The sequence below is a fragment of the Anolis carolinensis genome, chromosome 3, assembly GCF_035594765.1.
Source record: "Anolis carolinensis isolate JA03-04 chromosome 3, rAnoCar3.1.pri, whole genome shotgun sequence".
Taxonomy (NCBI): domain Eukaryota; kingdom Metazoa; phylum Chordata; class Lepidosauria; order Squamata; family Dactyloidae; genus Anolis; species Anolis carolinensis.
This window is the reverse complement of record NC_085843.1, coordinates 259,215,818-259,222,403: the sequence shown is the minus strand read 5'-3', so window position 1 is coordinate 259,222,403 and position 6,586 is coordinate 259,215,818. Positions and strand designations below refer to the sequence as shown.

At 48.4% G+C, this 6,586-nt stretch overlaps 1 protein-coding gene across 3 annotated transcripts in view; it reads right to left on the bottom strand.

Annotated features, from left to right (window-relative positions):
• The window catches only part of p2ry1 (purinergic receptor P2Y1), a 32,880-nt gene extending 27,091 nt beyond the window's left edge, over positions 1–5,789 (bottom strand). The window contains exon 1 of one of the 3 annotated variants that reach the window (XR_010004770.1): positions 3,927–5,789. The gene's annotated coding sequence lies outside the window, so the exon portion shown is untranslated. Of the gene's footprint in view, positions 1–2,461; positions 3,906–3,926 lie in introns of those variants that run through there. The other 2 variants (XM_062976681.1, XM_062976682.1) reach the window with 2 other exon arrangements.
• Between the last annotated feature and the right edge of the window lie 797 nt (positions 5,790–6,586).

Genomic DNA, 6,586 nt, shown 5'->3' with positions numbered 1-6,586 from the left:
GAGGTGACCATTCCAGGACATACATTAAATATGTTGCTAAAATTAGTCGGTTTGGTTTTCAGTGCCTATGTTTTAGAAGAAATAAAAGATTGAAAAAGAAGGGAAGTGTGTGATGACAATGTTACCATGTTTTAAGACATTTACAAGCCTCCAATAAATATATTTCCAATGTAAAGGTTTCAATGGACTTAAATATAAACCCCAACTCATTCTAAACTGTACTTTTAATATTCTTTAAAGAATGGAAGAGGATCACTATTAGATCAAACCAATGATGATAAATGGATAAGAGAGGTGAGGTATTCCTCTCCTGTACCGCATACATCAGCAACCAGTATTCAGAAACATGACACTCTCTGAACCCAGAGGTCAGAAATAGCCATACTCATAGGCGTTATTAGATTTTAAAGCCATGGATTGGTCTAATTCAAAATAATCTGAGATAGAAGCCATTAACGCATGCTGTGGCAGCAATTACCTCAAATTAATACTGGGTAGAATTATCCTAATCAAGATATTCAGTTCATCTCCTTTGGACCATTTTGGGGAGGGGGGTGGTGTTTGGAGATATCATGCAACACATAAAACTGTGACGTTAAATTACAAAGGCAGATCCTAATGAGGGGACATTTTTAGAAATTGGTCTGGGAACCTTCCCCCCTGATATTTTACCATGAAAATGTGCTTTTCAAAATCATACTGAAAATCCACCTGGTTATTGGAAAAACAGGTAGCGGTATCTAAGAGGTCAGGAAGCAGCAGTAAGTCAAAGATAAGAAGATGAGAAAGTGGAGTAGAGGAAGAAAATGAACAATTGATTTTAATGTGTTTAATCTTACGCCTGTATTTTAACATATATGTTTTAACGGTCTTGCCTTTATCTCTATTTTGTAACAGTGTTGTACCCCATTTTCAAAAAAAGACAGGTAACATTATTATTATTATTATTGGGTTGCTGTGAGATTTCCAGGCTATATGGCCATGTTCCAGAAGCATTCTCTCCTGGCATTTTGCCCACATCTATGGCAGGCATGCTTGGAGGTTATGAGGTCTGTCAGAAGGCAGGCAAGAGGGATGTATACATGTGTGGAAAGTCCAGGGAGGGAGAAAGAACTCTTGCCTGTTTGAGGCAAGTGTGAATGTGGCAATTGGCCGCCTTAATTAACATTAAATGGCCTTGCAGCTTCAAAGTCTGAGAAGTCAGCCATAGCAGAGCACTTGATGAACCAACCTGGACACAGTATATTATTTGAGAACACAGAAATGCTGGACCACTCTAACAACCACTATTGTCAGACTACACAGAGAAGCCATTGAAATCCCCAAGCATGTGTACAATTTCAGCAGAAAGGAGGAAACCATGATAATGAACAAAATCTGGCTACCAGTATTGAAAAAAACTCTAAAATCAGGACAGTAAATAAAAAACAACATGTAGAAAACAAGGGAATTACAGACAATAAGCAATGCGGGCCAGGTAACACCTCCCAACAAAGGATTTCCCCAGGCAGGAAGAAGACAGACTTTGAAGCTGCTAGACTATTCAATGCTAATCAAAGCGGATAATTGCTGCATTCACACTTGCCTCAAAAAATCAAGAGTTCTTTCTCCCAACCTGGACTTTTCACAAATATATAAATCCCACTTGCCAAGTTTCCAACAGACCTCACAACCTCTGAGGATGCCTGCCATAGATGTGGGTGAAACATCAGGAGAGAATGCGTCTGAAACATGGCCAAACAGCCCAGAAAACTCACAGCAATCCAATGATTCCAGCCATGAAAGCCTTTGACAACACATGGTGATTACTATTATTATTATTATTAGGCCTGAATGCTGCTCCACAAGAGGAACAAAACAACAAACTGCACACTTCTGCTTTCCTGCACACTCTTTCCAACAGTGTCCCCAATGGTGGGCAGATTTTACCCGCCTAGGAAATGAAACTACAACAGTGCTTTTTGACTATTGCCATTTTTATCTGCTGTTAAGAAGAGTGTAAGCGCAGCCCTTGCAGAAACGTGTGTATAAATAAACCTGACTTGACTGGACTAGCCTCTCCTCTGCAACACCCTATTAAACCACCTTTAACACACCAGTTCAAAATCCAACAGAGAACAAATGCCCAAGACTGGCAGGCTTGCCCAGGCCACCCCCAGGAAAGGCGTGCAACACGGAAGTCCTCTGAACTGGAGCCAGAGTTCATGGCCGCGAACCGGCTCCCACACACACACACCCGCTTGGCCCGACCCTAAGTCAATGGCAAGTGGCCCCGAGGCATGCACAGAGTGCTTCATAGAGAGCCCCCCCCCCACTCCGATCCTCTTCGTTTCTTCCAAGCCACATTTGGCGAACTTTCTCTCTCACCCCCCCCCCCCCCCCGCCCCGTGCTAGGCACTCGTTTAGGCAAGCTCCCGAAAAAAGCAAGGGCGAGCGCGCGTTAAAAGAGGCTTAGACCCACCTGGCAGTTTAGATTGACATCCCTTTCACTGCCATGCCTCTGGGCTAGGGAATCATTGGCGGTCCTTTTCTAAGCTTCCCGTGCTGGTCCCTCGCCAAACTACAACTCCTAGGATTCCACGGCATTCAGATTAAGGCAGTGAAAGTGGTGTCATGCCATGCTACATTCCTTCTCCAGTCTTGAGGCGCCCCTTCTTCCTCCCTGCCCGACTTTTCCTAGGAAGAGGGAAGCGATGGCACTCGACTCCCCTCTACGCGAAGGGCCCTGTCTCCATGCTCCGGAACCCTGGGTGCTGGAATGCGGTGCGACATCCGCACTCCCCGGGGCTGAGGAGGCTCCAGACCTGGCCAAACCCCAACCTCCAGGCTCCGATAACACTCTGACACTATACAACTGCGGTGTATATGACCCTGTACAGGGCTACAGAGAGAGAAGAAGGAATGGGGCGGGGGGGGGGGGGGCAGAACGAATGCATTCCCACACTCCCCTTGGGTTGCAGGGAATCGCAGGAGTTGTAGTTTCCCAAACTACCAAAACGCACTGGCATCCTCCATCGCATTGAGCCAGGCGGTTTTTCCCCCCAGGTCGTTTCTGGTGTGAGAGAATTGGCCGTCTGCAAGGACGTTACCCAGGGGACGCCTGGATGTTCTACCATCCTGTCGGAGGCTTCACTCACGCTCCCGCATGGGGAGCTGGAGTTGACAGAGAGAGCTCACCCCACTCCCCGTATTGGGCCGTATTGGGAGGGGTTTTGAAAATTGGGGGGGGGGGGGTTGAACTCCTGAACACCCCCCCCCCCCCGACTACAGACCTGTCAATATCTGCTTGAGATAGTTCCTGGAGGGACTCTTAATTTTTTGCGTCTCATAGACTTAGCATGGGGATTTGGTTAACCAGTTAAAATTCATGAATAAACTAGTTTTTTTTTTACTGAAAAATTTCGGGCGGGGGGATTGAACCCCTAAACCCCCCACTCCCCGGCTACAGGCCTGCCTCCAACCTTTGGTTCAGCAGTCCTGCCGGCACAAGGGTTTAGTCTATTGAGCCACCGGGGGCTCCTATAGTCCAAGCAGTGTCGGTTCTGCCTGAATCCTACAGTTGTCTTCTTTGGGCTCATCTACACTGTAAGACTGATGCAGTTCGACACTACCCGGGCTGCCAGGGCTCAATGCTATGGAAGCGCCGGAGTTGGGCTTGGACACGGTCTATACCTCACAACCTCTGAGGATGCCTGCCATAGATGTGGGCGAAACGTCAGGAGAGAATACTTCTAGAACATGGCCATACAGCCCGGAAAACATACAACAACCCCACGGTCTTGAGAGTTCCCCTCTGCCCCGAGGCAGGGCAGTTCAAGCAGTCGGGCTGCATCCAGGCTCCAGTCCAGACACCCCTGGAAAGAAAGGCGTGCAACGCCTGGCATCCACTCCCGAGTGGCGGGAAAGTGAGCTCGGCGCCGGCTTACCTTGGGCTCTCAGCTCGCCCGGGGAGAGCGAGCCCACCGGCGGCGCCCCCTGGACCCCCGCGCCCGCCTCCATGCCGCCTCGCCCGCGGGGCTCTTCCTCTTCGGGGCCTGGGACGGAGCCGGGAGCGCCGCGCAGGGGCCCATCCACGCCGCCCGGGGCCCCTCGCGACGTGCCAGCCGGACGCTTCCACAACACTAGCACCAGCACCACCTCCAGCAGGAGCAGCAGGAGCAGGCGGGCGGGCGGGCGGACGGGGAAGTGCAAGTGAGGCGAGAGAGAAAGGGAAGGACGGCGAGCGCAAGGAGGAGGCGGGGTTGGCTGCTGGGGAGGCGGCGGCGGAGAAGAAGAAGAAGCAACAGCCTCCCCGAGGAAGGAAGGAAGGAAGGAAGGAAGGAAGGAAGGAAGGAAGGAAGGAAGGAAGGAAGGAAGGAAGGAAGACAAGAAGGAAGGAAGGAAGGAAGACAAGCAGGAAGCAAGCAAGCCTCTCTCACCCCCAGCGCCCTGCCCTCCAAGCCCACCTCATGGCAGCCGGTCAAGGCGCTCGAGCAAGTGGTCGGAGGGCAAAGTTGGAAGTGAGTGAGAGAGAGATGGGGGGATAGAGAGAGGGGGATAGAAAGAGAAAGGTAAAAGAACATAGAAAGAAAGCGAGGGAGAAGGTAACCAGCGTGACCAAGGAGTCTTGTTTTACTCTAGGGAGGGAAAGGCGAGTAAGGAAAGACCTGAGCGAATGCATGTGTGTGTGTGTGTGAGAGAGAGAGAGAGAGAAAGAGATGGAAGGGGAGAGAAGGGAACCGGTTAACCAAGGAACTACAGAAGTCAGCCATAGCGGAGCACTTCTTGATGAACCAACCTAGACACAGCATATTATCTGAGAACACAGAAATGCTGAACCATTCTAACTGGTTCTACACAGAGAAACTACTGAAACCCACAAGCATGTGGGCAATTTCAGAGAAGTCAGTCATAGCAGAGCATTTGATGAACCAACCTGGGAACAGCGGGTTTGAGACTCACGTTGCTCCTGACACGAGAAAAAGAACAGGTTTGAGAACACAGTGATGCTAGACTATTCAATCACCATGTCAGACTACACAGAAGAACTATTGAAATCCACATGTATGTGGACAATTTCAACAGAAAGGAGGAAACTATGAAAATGAACAAAATCTGGCCACCAGTATTTTAAAAATTCTAAAATCAGGACATCAAATAAAGAACAAGATTCAGAAAACAGAGAAATTCCAGACATGAATCAATCAGGGCCAGCTAATGCCTCCCAACAAAGGATTCCCCCAGGCAGTAAACAGCCAGACCTTTAAACTGAAAGGCTATTCAGTGCTTAATCAAGGTGGCCAATGGAAACATTCACACCTGCCTCAAACAGACAAGGGTTCTTTCTCCCACCTGGACCTTCCACAGATATATAAACCCCACTTGCCTAGTTTCCAACAGAACTCACAACCTCTGAGGATGTCTGCCATAGATGCAGGTGAAATGTCAGGAAAAAATGCTTATGGAACATGGCCAGGCAGCTCAGAAAACACACAGCACCCCAGTGATTCTGGCTATGAAAGCGTTGGACAACACTCTGAGATGTGTGTGTGAGAGAGAGATGGAAGGGGAGAAGGTAACCAGTTGACCTAGGAACATCTCAACTTGTTTTTAGCTGCCTTAAAGGAAGGAAACACAAATAAGGAGAGACTAGAAAGCCACACTTTGTAGGAATGTGTGTGTGTGTGAGAGAGAGAAGGAAGGGGGGAGAGAGAAGGAAAGGGAGAAAAAGAAGCTAACTAATGTGATCAAGAAACATCTCCATTGTTGTTTAGCTCAGGGGGCAAAGGCACAGAAAGAGAGACCTGAAGGCAGCACTCTCTGGGAATGTGTGTGTAAGAGAGATTTAGAAAGAGGGTTTGAGGAGAGAGAAGGAGAAAAGAGAGAGAGAGAGAGAGGAGTTAACCAATATGACCAGGAAAGATAAAAGAGACAGAAAGAAAGAGAGGGTCAGAGAAGATAACCAAAGTGATGAAGGATCCCTGCCACTAATCCTTGAGTTCAGAGGGGAAGAGAGACCTGAAGGCAGCACTCTATGGGGATATGTGTGTGTGTGTGTCTGTATGAAAGAGAGGCAAGAGAGCAAAGGTGGGGAGAGAAAGAGAGGCAGGGAGAGAACGTAGCCAACCTGATGAAGCTGCACTTCCGCTGTTGTTTGGCTTAGGGGGAAAAGAGGGATAAGACCAGACCAGACAGGGATACATAGGCTTATGCATAGTCTGGAGAAAGGCGATAAGGAAAAGCATCTTTTTTTCTGTCGCTCCTAATAGATGTTGGTCCAAAATGCTTGGGATCAAAGCATTCCTTTATTTACATTCTTTTCACAGAGTTGCATATAGAGCATGAGATATCTTGGGGATAGGGCCCAAGTCTAAACAAGAACTTCATTGAATCATAGAATCGTAGAGCTGGAAGAGACCCCAAGAAGCATCCCATCTAACCCCATTCTGGGACACATAGCCTCTGTTTGAAAGCCTCCAGGGAAGGAGACTCCACCACACTCCTAGGGCAGCAAATTCTACAGTTTAACTATCAGGAAGTTCTTCCTACTGTTTAGGTGGAAACTCTTTTCCAGCAATTTGAATCTGTTGCTCCATGTCCTCCTCTC